The 16,007-nt window shown below is 41.2% G+C and overlaps 1 non-coding gene across 1 annotated transcript; it reads left to right on the top strand.

Moving 5' to 3' along the window:
• The first annotated feature begins 15,620 nt into the window (after positions 1–15,620).
• On the top strand, positions 15,621–15,739 carry LOC145395555 (5S ribosomal RNA). Its single transcript, XR_013896631.1, has one exon. It is a non-coding gene; the product is annotated as a 5S ribosomal RNA (ribosomal RNA).
• The last annotated feature ends 268 nt before the right edge of the window (positions 15,740–16,007 follow it).

The following is a 16,007-nucleotide window of genomic DNA, read 5'->3' on the forward strand; positions in this document are numbered from 1 at the left end:
ATTGGTAATGGAGCAGATACCCCATAACTAAGAATACTGATTCATAGGGATCTTGATAAATTGCTCAACTGGGCAGAAAAATGGCAAGTGGATTTTAATATTGATAAAGGCAAAGTTCTAAATATTGGAAGTAAAAATTGTTATACAATGAATCATTCTTAACTCCTGAACGTACACCATGAAAAGGATCCAGGAATAATTGTAACAGATGATCTGAAGCCAAGTAAACAATGCACAGAAGCTATAATGAAAGCAAAAACAAACTAGTTGGATTTATAGGTAGATCGTTTGAGTTCATATCTGAAAACATAATTCTTACCCTGTACGATTCCTTACTGCGTACACACCTAGAGTATTGCATACAGTTCTGGTCACCGTATAACAGGATAGATATAGAAAAAATAGAGTGCAGTGACCAGTAACAAAAATGATACCTAGACTGAGGAACAAATCGTACAAGGAGCGGTTAACTATGCTAAAATTATTTAACTTATCAAAGCGCAGACTATGAGGGGATCTCATACAAGAACTCAAGGTTACAAAAAGAATCGATAATATGGATATTGGCAAGTACTTTGCAATTGATCGTTCGAACTATACTAGAGGTAATGGGTATAGATTATTGGAAAGCGTTTCCACTCTAATGAAGCAAAGCATTCTTTCTCTAACAGGGTTGTTAACATTTAGAATAAACTGCCCAGGGATGTCGTTGATTGCAGTACAGTGGTGACATTAAAAAATTGCTTGAATTAGTATCTTGCTTTAAATCCCCAGCTAAACATCCTCATGACCGAATAATAATGTAAACTGTTTTTCTGTATTTCAGACCGTGATGAAACTATAGCAGGGAAATACTATGTAATTAATGATAACTGTAGCTTATTGACACGTAGTGTACAGATAAAGTAGGACAGAATACCACTTTTCAGTCTTTCCTGTGAAAATTCCATGTCAGCTTTTCCATGCTGCATGGTGGCCCTTCTCACTTTTTTCCTGCCAGCTTCAACTGGAGGGTTCGGTGGGTGGGAGAGAGCCTTGTTGCTTTACTATCCTTACCTTCAACTTGTAGAATCAGATATCGTAGTGATAGTCTTGTCTGTAACATGCAGCCTGAAAAAGACCATTAGCTCTGTTGCTGTTTGCTTTACTTTGTACTCTTTTTACCATTTGCACATCCCCTATCTACCCCTTCATGACCTTGAGCTGCCTCACCCACATGACTGTTTAAGTCCTCTCTCAAAACTACAATCTCGTCATCCATCATACCACTTACTACACGTATTAAGTCATTCCAGAATCTATCTTTTTCTTCATCATCCATGCCAGCCTGTGGAGCATACAGCAATATAAATGAAGTAGTGAGCCTACCGAACAAATTTTCAATGCCAAAATCCTTTCATTCACCCTTATTATATTCATGATATATTCCACCCATTTTCCCTTAACCAGCACACCCACACCACCATATCCATCTGCATTTCCCTGCCAAAATAGCTCATACAATCCCTCCAGGCACATATTCTGGCTGATCCTTTCCTATACCAAACCTCTTGTACACATCCAACATCCACACACCTATTCATGATTACAACTTTTTCCCCACTCTTCCTTTCAAACTGCCCACACTCCACGATGCCAGTCTGATCCCCTTGGGTGATTCAGTTTCCTCAGACTTGCGCTTTTTGCTGCCATTTTTGCCGTGTCAAAAAAGTACAACAGAGGGAAGTGACAGATCACAGGCCACGCCCATGTACTTAGTCCCATCTCCAGGCATGAGACATGGGACCCATGGCCCACCTTCCATGGCCGGTGGCTGTGCCAGTGACCTCGGGACACCCTGCCAGGAGAGCTGCAGGGACATCCTCCAAGCGCACCTTGGCACTGCAACTGCCGTGCCATTATGCACCCACTGATAGGGCAGCTTCCTGGGGTGCTACTCCGGGTTCGGGTCCTTCTTTATTAAATGGAAGCAGCAGCCTGGGAACCGCAGTGCCCTGAACACTCTGGCACAGTTCGGAGTCCCATCCCAGTCTGGTCCCAAAGAACTATGCTGGCAGAGCCTGTGTCAAGTCTCCCACCAGGTCTGCCACTAGGTACCCTGGGCAAAATTATCTGGCCACATGCCCTTGCTGGCGTCAATCCCTGTAATGTAGTGGGATACATTGCGTGGTATGTAAAGCACATGCAGAGTAGCAGATTAGTGCATAAGATATGCTGGGCTATCTTTCATGTTCATGTCACACTGAAAAAGTCAGCAAAGGGGGATGGTCAGGATATTCTGATGGCCAGTCAAACAGGAGCTCCTATATAAATATCTATCATCTATCTATCTATCTATATATATATATATATATATATTTATTTATATATATACATATATATATTTATATATATATCTATATCTATATATCTATATATATATATATATATATATATATATATATATATATATATATATATATATCTAGATATATGTACAGAGAGAGAGAGAGAGAGAGAGAGAGAGAGAGGCGATAGAGAGGTGGCGTGCGGTCCTAACGGACCCAGGTTCAAATCCCGGCTGGGGCAGGGAACAGTTTAAGGATTTGAATATCATTAAATCAGGCTTTACTGATCTACCAGAAGACCCGCCGACATGTCGTAAAAATACCCCCGCTAATACCAATACACCAGTCCTGTATGAGACAGTCCTAGTATGTATTCAATATGGACGGTGGGTGTTAGCGCCGAAGTGGTGACATGTAGAGGTGTATGGTATGTAGGAGGACTGCTGGGCCTTGATAGCAGGCTGTGAAGCCTATGCCCAGAGTCGGACACATAAAAAAAAAAAAAAAAAAAAAAGATACAGACAGACAGACAGAGAGATTTGTGGTAGGTGGGGACGCTCACCATCCACTCACTCGATGTAGTGCTGCTCTCGGATGTCTGCCCTTTCCTCTCCATCCTTCTTTCCTTCCATTCTCTTCTGTCTTTCTTTCCTTCATTCTTTTCTTATCCTTCTGCCTACGGTTGACTTTACACTCCCTCTTCTGTCTTTCTTTCCTTCATTCTTTCCACTTCCTTCAGCCTGTGGGTGACTCTACACTGCGTGACAAGCTAAATGGTTTCCCGTGCACCAGGAAACCATTTACTATGCTGGGTGGTAACCATATAACCAAATTTTGGCGCCTGGTGGTTTAGTGGGTAATTATTGCGCTCCAATCGGATTGAGCCGGTGAAGGTTTATATCCAAGGGGTGATTGGGGTTGACTGCTCATGTAATGCCACTCAGGGATGAGTGAGCCTGGTTACTCTCATCTTAAATGTCGGGACCAACTGCCTAGCCCCGGGCTCCTACGCTCCTCATAGGGCGAGGATATATATATATATATATATATATATATATATATATATATATATATATATATATATATATATATATTGCCAGACGCCTCAATCCCGTTTGGGGTGGCCACAAACAAATCGCCTCCAAGTCGCCCTGTCCCCCGCCATTTCACTGCCCTGCTCCCAACTCACACCCCCCTCTCTCATATACCTCTCCACCCCATCCCTCCATCTCATCCTCGGCCTCCCCCTCCCTCTTCTTCCCTCCACCTCACTCACATACACTCTCTTCGTCAGTCTTTCACCCTCCATCCTCTCCACATGGCCAAACCACCTCATAACGCTTCCTATCACATCCACATCAACACCACAACGCTCCTTTATATCCTCATTAGTCAGCCTGTCTCTCCATGTGACTCCACAGGCTCCTCTTAAATAACTCATTTCCACTGCTCTCACTCTTGACTTGTGTCCTTCCAACAACGTCCAAGCTTCACTTCCGTACGTTAGAGTTGGTATCACAATACTGTCATGTAGTAACTTTTTCACTTCCATGATCACTTCCCTGTTTCTTATCACTGTTTTCAAAGAACCAGCAACCTTTCTTCCCTGATGTACCCTTTCAGGCACTTCACCCTCCAAACCTCCATCCTTACTCATCACACTACCCAAGTACCCGGTACTTAAACGTACTCACATTTTCCAATTCCTCACCATCCAACCTCGCTGTACATTCACTGACTTCACCTCTCTCAAAGACCATCACTTTACTCTTCCCTACATTCACCTCTAGATTTCGTTTCTTACACACTCTCCCAAACTCATCCACCAAGCCTTGCAGCTCCCCGTCGTCTTCACTCAACAACACAGTATCATCTGCAAACAACAGTACAGGGAGTTTCCAAACACTATCCTCTCTCACCAGGGCCACTCCAACATCCACTACCCTACCTTGTACCTCTTTTATTACCCCATCCATGTACAGATTGAACAACCATGGAGACATGACACATCCCTGTTTCAACCCAACTTTCAAAGAGAAAAATTCACTCAGTTCACCATCCACACGCACTGCAGCCTTTGCACCATCGTACATACTCTTCACAGCATTCAACAACTTCCTATCTACTCCATATATTCTTAACACTTTCCACAATCCTTGTCTATCCACCCTGTCATATGGTTTCTCCAAATTCATGAAAGCCGCATACAACTTCTTTCCCCTCTCTAGAAACTTTTCCATTAAAGATCTAAGAATGAATATCTGATCTACACAACTTCTTCCCTTCCTAAAGCCTCCCTGTTCTTCTCCAACTAATTTCTCTGTTCTTAGTCTAACTCTGTCAGTAAGTACCCTACCATACACTTTTCCTATTATACTAAGAAGACAAATGCCCCTATGATTACCACACACTTCTTTTTCCCCTTTTCCTTTGTACAAGGGAATAATTATACCTGACTTTCAATCCTCCGGGACTCTACCTTCCTCCCAGGCCAATCTGCACATCTTCCACATCCATTCTACTACTATCTCTCCCCCATGCTTCAGCATTTCACCACACACTCCATCAATTCCTGGGGCTTTCCCCGATTTAACTTTCTTCATTGCTTCCACAACTTCTATCCTACTGATTTCTTCCTGTCTTCTCACCTCCCTCCTTCTCCCAGCCATTCCCTAGCCACTTATACTCGCATTACTTCCATCCTCTACGTTCAACAATTCCTTAAAGGTTCTCTCCATCTGCTCACTTTTTCTCCCTTCTCCACTAGTAATCTACCATTTTCATCTTTCACTCCCCTGCTAACTTCACTTCCACCCTGTCTTACTCTTTTCACCTCTTTCCAGAACATTTTCTTACAGTCCCTCCACTTTACACTCAAATTCCTTCCAAATTCCTCATCCACTCTCTTCTTACTCTCTCCTACTAATCTTTTCACCTCTCTCTTTCTTTCTACATATAACTCTCTCTTCCGCTTCTCAACTTCTTCCACGCCCTTATTTCTCATCCATTCATTGTATGCTTTCTTCTTTTGTGCCACAGCCTGTTTCACCTCTTTAGTCCACCACGCTGTTCCTTGCACCCCCCCTCCGTCTTCTCTTCCTTCCACACACCATATATATATATATATATATGAGTAAACCATAACACCAGTCGAGCAGGGAAGTACTCATAACATGGATGGAAAACTGATGACTGGGAGAGCTGGAGCTTCCGTTTCATCAGCCCTCGGGACTAGATTCTGACCATCCCCCGTCGCTGAACTTTTTCAGTGTTTCAGTAACACAAGGAGTAGGCCTGCATGCTCTCCAATAAAAGTTTCTCTGTCAACACCAAACTACTGTACATGCACACTACTCTTCCTTTTCAAAATTCTACAAAAAAAAAAAAAAAAATGGCATCTAATAATGTAGCCTTGGAGTCTTTGGGGGGGGGAGGGGACTATAAATGCCCCCACCATCCACCCCTCTCCCGATGACGACTCAACGAGCTGCCTGGAACCACTGTCTGACTCGTTTCCTCTTTATTTCTGCAGCATTTGGAACCTTTCCTGTAAATTTCTCTCTGCTGAGCACCACCTCTCCTCCTCTAAACCTCACCTTCTCTTCTTAACTGAGACTCAGCTGTCTGAGACAACTGACAGCAAACCCTTTTCTGTATCCTTCTACTTTCTCTATACTCATTTCAAAGTACGCAACGACTTATCTTGCTCTCGTGTTCTGAACTTGATTCATCTGAATTCTCTACTCTCTGGCTTCGGCTTTCCTGTCATTCTCTGACTAAATATATCTGTGCTGTTTACTTATCCCCAAATTCTACTGTCCACAAAAAATTCTTCGACTGTCTTACTTCTGCGATGGAACACACCCTATCCGTTTTTCCATTCTCTGAAATCTCCTTTCTAAGAAATTTCAATGTTCACCACCACCTTTGGCTTTCCTCTCCTTTCACTTATCCACCTGGCGAACAAACCTACTTCCTTTTTATCCATAATGACCTAGAGCAGCTTGTTCAGCACACTACCTGTACCCCTGACCACCTTGGAGAGAGTTCCAACATATCTGACCTCTTCCTTACAATGAATCCTTCTGCTTACACTGTTAATCTTTCCTCTCCGTTGGGCTCCTCCGATCATAACCTCATTACCTTAACCTGTCCTGTCGATCCAGTACAGCCTGTGGACCCTTCAAAGAAATGTCGGACATGGCACGTTGGAGCTGCTGATTGGAAGGCTCCCAGGCTGTACTTCTTTGATTTTCCCTGGAATGATTGTTGCTTCCATGGCCGTGAGTCATCTGAGTGTGCCCCATGGATTATGGAGGTTATTCTCTCGGTCATGGAAACATCCATTTTCTCATATCCTTTGACTAATGCAATAAAGCCTTGGTTTAATCACACTTGTTCTAATCCTGTCCACAACAAGGAGATGGCCTATAAAAGGTACCAGAGCCAACCCAGCTGTGGGAAATATTTCCCCCCAGAGCAGTTGCGCTCTCTGCATTATAATAGTCGTCCTTGGTTTGAAGTAGAGGAAAACTTGAGATCGTTGTCACTTGTTTGAGCGGTTTTTATAACCCAGAAATTACGTTCTCTTTAATAATTCTTATTATTGATAAATGAAATGCTACTGCGTCTAACCCTCGTGGACTACTATATTGTAAATACTGTACATGTAGTTATATGGAAAGTACCATGAACCTAAACTGCATCTGCGCGTTAGATGATGTGGCGTGGATGAAAATGTCCTCATGAAAAGAAGATGTGGATTTAAGATATTCATAGTTAAAGGGAATATTTTGGTTAACTTTAGTTTAATTAAAACTTAGAGTAATTTGTTAGATTCGCCCTGTATATATCTTGATGTAATCTAACTGTATTTAGTACTGCAATTTTTTAACAGGTGGCACCCCTACAATTCTATGAGGAACTAGGGCCCTCCATTTTCTTCACTCTGCTCCTAGACAAGGTTCAAACAGCATGTTGTACATACGCACCTTATGGACACTTGATTGCTCAAGCAACTACAGAAAAGCAGCCTCATCATCATCAGTTGCCTGGCACCCCCTCTTCGCCAGCTAAGTAACCTTTACGAATTGGCCAATTCAAGGGGGGATTAGCTAGGAGATGGAAGAGAATTAGTTAGGTGAGTTAAGGTGTAAGTTACGGTTCACCTAACCCTATGAGACTTGTCTGAATTTACTCAAGGACAATTTTAGGGACGAGTAAGGACCTACGAATTGTTTACTAGAAAATAGTGCACTAGAAATTTCTTACATTGTGGTGCCCCGAGTAAGGAGCCCCGATTTGTTTACCAGAACCTTTAAATATTTTTCACATTTTGGTGCCCCGACAAAGTAAGGTGAGCCGATGTGTTTAGAGTGCTGAATGTTTAAAGTTGCATTCGTTGGGCATAGTTTACTACCACGTTCGGTTGAAGTGGAAGACGTGGAAATACGTATATATCGAGCTCCGGGAGGAAGGGCAAGCTCTTTCTCTGAAGATGAAAGGCTGAATCCCGTATTAGATTGGGCGCATGACCGTACTGTCCTATTCGTGGGAGGAAATGATATCCATGAGGAAGTGGAAGTTAATGAAGTAGTGGAGAATATTTTAGCTGCGGTTGGAGCCATAGAGGGTTCTTGTAAATCCTCGATAGCCATAACCCTCCTTAAGCCAAGAAACCTGCCATATGGCTCGCCAGTTTGTTATGGAACATATAAATTATTTAGCAGAGCTGTGAACAGGAAGTTGCAACAGATCAGGAAAGGGAGGGATTTCATACACTTTAACGCCAAGCCCTTCCAAGCAACATTGAAAGCTGATGGTATACATTGGAACCGTCATGGTAGGGAAGTGGTTCTGCAGAAATTTATAAATTATATAGAACATGAGAATGGACATTTCTATGCTATACAAGCTATGGGGGGGCCTATGGTTTATTAGGAAATAATTAATTCTGAGCTCGGAAAATATGGGTGTTTTGGCAACTGAGTGTAGGGATAAAATACAGCCCAAGAGGTTTAATAACCCTGGGGGATTGTTGAAATTATGGACCTAATCCCTACACTCCTCAAAATTAAATGATTAGTTAGCTGAGTTGTAATGAATATATGGAAATTGAGTTAGGGGATAAATACAACCCTAGTGGTTTAATAACCCAGGGGGACAGGGTTGATATAGAGGACCTAATTCCTACCCTCTTCAAAATTTAAAATAATCATATAATTACTAAGCTGGGGTAAATTTGTGGTTGAAACTCATAATTAAATTATTAAATAAGAAACCAGTCAACATGTCTGTTTCTTTACTGCAAATATCTTCTAGTAGTAAGGCAAGATAGGTAACTAGAGCCATAAATGATTGTAAACAGTCGTTGGACGAAATATCTCTGTCCAAGGAGAAATTAAATAGTCTTCTAAATATCCTGAAATACCGATGGAGCAAATATGAAGAAAGTTATATAACTTTAGAATCAGCTATAGTACTGGCTGATGATAAGGAACTCTTTGAGTCAGGAACTACGAAGTTTGAAGATAAATTAGAAGAATACTTAACTGTTGTAAAGACACTAGAGTCAAAATTAGCTGAGACTGCCGTGGAAACACAAGTTGTGGAACAGCAGAGTAGAGCTGTGTTACCACAAATACCGCTTCCGGAGTTTGATGGGGAGCAGAACAGATCTCCATAAAGTCAGTAAACTTGCATATCTGTTAGGACAGCTCAAAGGAACACCATATTCTGATAAAAGAATTACCAGTTGAAGAAAATAATTATGAGATGACCTTGACTATCCTTAGAAAAAACTACGAAGACAGGGAGCAAGTTATTACTCAATTACTGAAGGCTCTAATTGAATTCCCCACGCCTAGAAACGATTTTGATTACTTGCAAAAATTTAGAATTGCAGTAAGTTGTAACTTAAAGGCCTTAGGTACTTACGAAGATATTAAGACATCAGATTGGGTGCTTTCCAGAATTGTTTCCTTAAAGCTTCTACCAAAAACCAAGGATGCCTTGTATGATAGGTATCAAAAGGATAATTTCTCCTGCAAAGAGATTGAGGAAGGCTTGATGCAACTCTGTAAACATTTGCAAGGAACAGTAAAACCTACTGAGGTCAAACAGAAGACTGAAATAAAGAAAAACCCACCAAACAACTGGCTGGGAAACCTAAGTCAGAGAAGACTAAGTATGTGCCTAAAGAAGAGATGGGTACTTTCCTTAGCTCCTTAAAGGCTGAGGATAAAGTATTAAAGACAAGGAACAGACAAGCTGAGGATATTAAGGAAGTAAAATCTTCCATGGTAAAGGACAGGAAAGTTTGTGTATTTTGTAGTGAGCAACATTCCAGTGCATCTTGTCAACAGTATCCTGATTATGCTTCTAGAGTTGCAAAGCTTCAAGAACTGAGATGTATAATTTGTAAGAGCTCCGAACATACTTCCGCGGACTGCAAGACTAAACTAAATCTTTGTTTTAAATGCAAAAAAGATCATCATCATAGTGCTATATGCCCTAGGATGAAAACTGAGGTTCCTAAACCTGCAAGCGTCAATATGACAATTGCAAAAGGGAATGCTCTATTAGTAATGCCAGCTGCAGTTCTCATAGCCGATGTGAAGGTATTGTTTAAGAATAGATACCTATTAGCATGTACCCTGTTTGATATGGGTGCTCAGAAAACCTTAATTTCTGTAGACATTGTGAAGAAATTAAAGTTGCTTATTATTGGCAAGGTAAATCTAGCCATTACAGGATTCTTAACAACAAAGAAAACTCAGTCTTTTTATTTAGTTAGACCTGTAATACAATTAGGCAGATATAAATGCCGTATAGCAGCAGCTGTGCTTGATAATATGGAGACAAGTATATACATAAAGGGATTGAGGGAAACCTCTGTTCATCTACAAAGCTCAGGGATAAAGTTGGCTAAACGGAATGTGGAATCAGATACTGTGAGTCCCATTAAATGATAATTAGTTCTGATTATTGTGGAAGATTCCTACATATGACCTTCAAAAGGAATAAGGTACAGTTGTCCAAGAGTCCAGGAGGTAACCATGTTATGGGTCAGTTGCCTTTTCCAAAATAAATTAAAGGAGAGGCCAAACTAGTACGCTCAGTTTTTGTTACCCCCACACAGTCATTGATGGTAGCTAGAATAGGTGCAGAATTAGAACCTACTCAGATAAATGACTTGCTGGGTGAAAGCACTGAACCTGTACACAAATTGTGGGATGTAGAGAGTGTAGGAATACACTCTGAGGAACCAACCCCTGAAGGTAAAATAACTTTGGATTTGTATAATCAGTCAGTGGAATTTAACCTGAGGCATCCTGTCAGTGTATGGATACGTTGCAACATTTTGCATTTCCTAGTCCCGACGATGTACTGGTATGTTGCGCAATTGCAAAGTTCATAATTTGCACAATTTTCAATTTTTGGGCTTGATTTTTCGTACGTATACACGGGACACATTCCTCTATTCCTCTACAAGATGCCAAGCAGGGACAATGCCTTACACCGCATAACCTCCCTCCCCCCTGCACGCCATTGTCTCGGCAATTCACCTGTTACCAGTGACCTGGCCAATAAAGACATTCAGGGCCAGAGTGATTCCCCAATCGATGACAATGTGGAGGACAAAGTTTACATAGCATTAGAGGAAGAAACAGTCAGATATGATGATCAGGTAATGTGGCCAAAAAAGGTCAGGTATGGTGATGAGTTAGTGAGTGAAACAATACTTACAATGCCTATATTACTGTTTGAAAACCAATATACTCTCGTACCACATATAAATTCGTACCAAGTAAATAAATAAATACCGTTTATGAGTGGTGTGAAATAGTTACCCTCCCACAGAACTCGTTTTTTTTGGTGCCAGCCTGTTAGAAAACCCAATAAGGTAAGGAGGTACTGCTACCTGGATCGAGTATTTTAAACCTCAGGTGAGCGATTTATCAATGAATTTTCGATGTTTTTCACCAATAGCGGAGGTTTTAGCCAAAAAAAAAAAAAATCGAAAATACCTCGGGATTGGGGGGTGTCGGAGGTGCGAAATACCTCAGGACTTGATGGGGATGGACAGTATTGGGTAGGATTACCATGGAAACTAAACCATTCGGAGTTACCAATGAATTTCCAAACAGCTAAGGCTCAGTTAAATTCTCTTCTAAGGAAGTTGAGAGATAAACCAGAACATCTGACCATATATGATAATATAAAGTTTTAATTGAAGAATAAATTAACTCTCCTCCTCTTACTAACTCCCTTCAACCTCTGTCTTTTCGCATCACTTTTGCATCTTTATCTCTTTTCTATCGCGACTTCAATGGTCACTGCTCCTCTGAACTGTCTGCATGCATTCCTCCACCTCTATGATGGGCGTGTAGCACCCGTCTAGCAGGAAATTCTCATCCCTTTTCTGTCCAACTCTCTAATGCAAGAGTTAACCATTACTCCCAGTCCTTCATTTATGCAACAGGTCAGCTCTTGAACTGTCTCCCACTGTCTGTATCTCCTGCTTCCTATGATCTCCAGTCTTTCAAACGCAGTGTGTCTAGGCATTTTGAAATGATCGGATCTTGAATTTGGCTCTCTTGTATATTGTTTTTCACTTGGAAGGAACAGTTTCCTTCTTCCTCACAAAAAAAAAAAAAAAAAAAAAAGAATTCCCTGTTAACCACAACGAAGGACATTACTTACCACATCATGCTGTATGCAAGGTTTCAGTAACTACTCCCAGAAGGATAGTATTCAATTGCAGTAGTAAAGCATCCAAGAGATCAGCTAGCTTGAACGATTGCCTATACTCTGGACCTACACTAACAGAGAAGTTAGGGAATGTGTTACTAAGATTTAGAGAGAAATCTTATGCTTATACAGCAGACATTAGTAAGGCTATTCTTAGAATAGGACTGAGAGAGGAGGATAGGAAATTGACAATATTCCTCCGGCCTCATGATCCTCAAAATGAGGATAGTCCATTGAAAACTTACTGTTTCCGATCGGTGCTCTTTGGCTCTTGTGCTAGTCCTTTCCTACTTTGCAACACGTTAAAGCATCATTTTGAAAATCCCAAATGCCCAGAAATAGGGCAGGCTTTTTATATGGATAATTTGCAAGGTGTTGCTGATACGGAGTCGGAAGCACTGAAGGCTTATGAAATAGCCAATTCCGAATGTGGGAAGGCAAATTTGCCGTTACAGAGCTGGAATACAAATTCGCCGCTTTTGAGGAATAAAATACAAGAGGATTATCCAGATTCTGATATTCCCAAAATTCAAAATGTGCTAGGTCTTAACTGGGATACAACAGCTGATGTAATAAGTTTGAAACCAATTAAGTTCTATGATGTCACTCTCACCAAGAGGTCCTTATTAAGTCAGGTTTCCAAACTATTTGACCCATTAGGATTTGTCAGTCCTATAGTTATTAGGGGCAAATGTTTAGTACACGAGGCTTGGCGAGAAAAGTTAGACTGGGACACTGAATTGGGTGAGACATATGTGGAATAATGGGAACAAATTAGAAAGGAGTTTGAGACCACATCAAGCATATGTATTCCCAGGAAAATAAATAGTAATGAGAAGTCGCACTTACACATATTTTGTGATGCTTCTCAAAGGGCCTATGGAGCAGTAGCTTATTGCGCAACAGAAGAGGATAGTAAGATTATTATGTCCAAAGCCAGAGTTGCGCCAATTAAAGGAAGAACCCTGCCTCAAATGGAACTGGCTTCCATAGAAGTAGGAACTAAATTGTCCAGGTATATAACCACTACTCTTGATACTCAGTTTGAGGATATCTATATATGGACTGACAGTGAGATTTGTCTTTACTGGATAGGAAAAGAAGACAGGAAAATTCCTTTCGTCCGTAACAGAGTGAAGACTATTAAAGAGCTCTCTTCCAAATTTAATCTCATGCATGTATCCTCCAAACAAAATCCATCAGATCTGCTCTCGAGAGGTTCGACCATAAGGAGACTGATCAAAGATAACTTGTGGTTTAAAGGTCCTAAATGGTTACTTACTAAGGATTGGCCTGAGCAGAAACAGTACAGTATTGCTGAGGTTAGTATAGTGAACTTGGATCCTGTAGTACCTGAGCCAGAAGTAATTGACATCAGCCATTTCTCATCAGTAAGACAACTTATAAACACTACTAAATTGGTTGTTGAATTTTTGAATAAGAAAGTGGGGTTTCAGAAGTTAGATCCCCTGGAATATTGGCTGAAAAGAATACAAAGGAACTATTTTGGGGAAATATGTAACCTTTTAGGCCAAGGCATTGGGAACAGGAATAAGCTGATAAAGGATTTAGGCTTGTTCTTAGATGGAAAAGGTCTGATTAGATGTAGAGGCCGATTAATAAAGGCTGATTTGCCTCTCCAAACCAAACACCCCAGTTTATTACCCAAGAGCAGATACTTTGTACAATTAATTACAAAGGAAGCCCATGATTCCACTCTCCATGGATGTGTGCAGCAGACTTTGGCCCAACTTCGGGAAAGGTATTGGATTCCTAAGGGTAGACAGGTCAAAAAAATATATATATATATATATATATATATATATATATATATATATATATATATATATATATATATATATATATCTCAAAGACTGCATCATTTGTAGGAGGTATGAACAACGACCATATGACCATCCAGGACCACCGGCCTTACCAAGGGATAGGGTAAATGTAAGTCGGCCCTTCCAAGTTACAGGAGTGGACTACACAGGGGCTATAACTGTTACGGGTGAGGGAACTCCCCATAAAGTTTACATTTGTCTATTTACTTGTGCCTACACAAGGGCAGCCCATCTAGAAACAGCAGAAAATCTGAGTTCAGAGACATTCCTCAATGTCTTTCGAAGATATACAGCTAGAAGGTCTTGTCCTGGCAAGGTAATAAGCGACAACGGAAGTAATTTCGTTGGAGCAGCACCTTTACTGTTGAACATAATGAATGACCCAAAGGTTAAGTCGGCGCTGGGAATCCGAAATTGTACCTGGCAGTTCACAGTTCGAAGAGCTCCATGGCAAAATGGATTTACAGAACGAATGATTGGTATTTTCAAGAACTATCTATCTATCTATCTATAGCCCGACGCCCTAATCCCGCAAAGGGTGGCCACAGACAAAACGCCTCCAAGTCACTCTGCCTGAGGAAAATATTACATAGAACTAAGATCACGAGAGAAGAATTAAGAACAGTATTAGCCAAAATTGAAACCAGGATTAATAATAGACTCCTGACTTATCTAGATGACACTAGCGTCTCTCTAGAGGCCTTGACACCGGATCATATGTTATATGGCAGGAAGCTCCATCCGGTGCCTTGTGTGGATATCCAGGAAGAAGTAGATGATCCTACCATAGAAATAATGATTTAGGACAACATCTGCGGGAGGGATATCAACGTTTGAAAAGGGTGTTGGATACTTGGAATAGACATTGGAGCGAAGAATATCTTTTGAGACTACAAGAAAGATTTTATGTGGCTCAGGCTGCTAGCAACAAATCTATTATAAACATAGGGGATGTGGTCTTAGTGAAACCAGTGGCCATTACCTAAGGTGATCTCCACGCACCCAGATTCATAGGGGGTGCTGAGACTCGTAAAAATAAAATATAGGGGACATACCAGTATAAAAACTATTGATAAAATGATACCCCTTGAGTTAGCGGCTACTCTTGATACAGAAGATGGCGAAGATCAAACGGGTCAGGATGCACGACCTAGAAGGGCCACAGCACAGGGTTCTCGAGATCTATGGAGGGAACTCCTGGCTAAGGGTCACGTTACATGATACAGCGTATCATTTTCCACCCGGCCCCAAAACTGTGGAAAATATTTTCCCCCAGAGCAGTTGCGCTCTCTACACTTTATAATAGTCATCCTTGGTTAGAAGCAGAGGAAAACTGGAGATCGTTTTCACTTGTTCGAGTGGTTTTTATAAGCCAGACATTACGTTTTCTTTAATAATTCTTATTATTGATAAATGAAATGCTACTGCGTCTAACCCTCATGGACTACTATATTGTAAATACTGTACATGTAATTATATGGAAAGTACCATGAACCTAAACTACGTCTGCACGTTAGATGACGTGGCGTGGATGAAAATATTCTCATGTAAAGCAGATGTGGATTTAAGATATTCATAGTTAAAGGGAATATTTTGGTTAACTTTGGTTTAATTAAAACTTAGAGTTACTTCTTAGATTCGCCCTGTATATATCTTGATGTAATCTAACTGTATTTAGTACTGTAATTTATTAATAGCTGGCACCCCTACCACGTTGAGTACACCGCTTCCCGTCCGATCAGCGAAGTTAAGCAACGTTGGGTCTGGTTAGTACTTGGATGGGTGACCGCCTGGGAACACCAGATGCTGTTGGCATCCCTACGTGTCAAGTGGGGTTGGTGGAGGATTGGTGCCCCTCCCTGTAAAACAACTCTAAGCCCTTGGCCACCCCGTTTGGGATACGTGGCGTCTGGCAATGAATGGCACCCCTACAATTCTATGAGGAACTAGAACCTGCCATTTTCTTCACTCTGCTCCTAGACAAAGTTCAAACAGCACGTTATACATACGCACCTTAAGGATGCTTGATTGCTCAAGCAACTACAGAAAAGCACCCTCATCATCGGTTCTCTGGCACTCCCTC

This window comes from Coenobita brevimanus, chromosome 31, assembly GCF_032717465.1.
Source record: "Coenobita brevimanus isolate Jiangsu-jjx chromosome 31, ASM3271746v2, whole genome shotgun sequence".
Taxonomy (NCBI): Eukaryota; Metazoa; Arthropoda; class Malacostraca; order Decapoda; family Coenobitidae; genus Coenobita; species Coenobita brevimanus.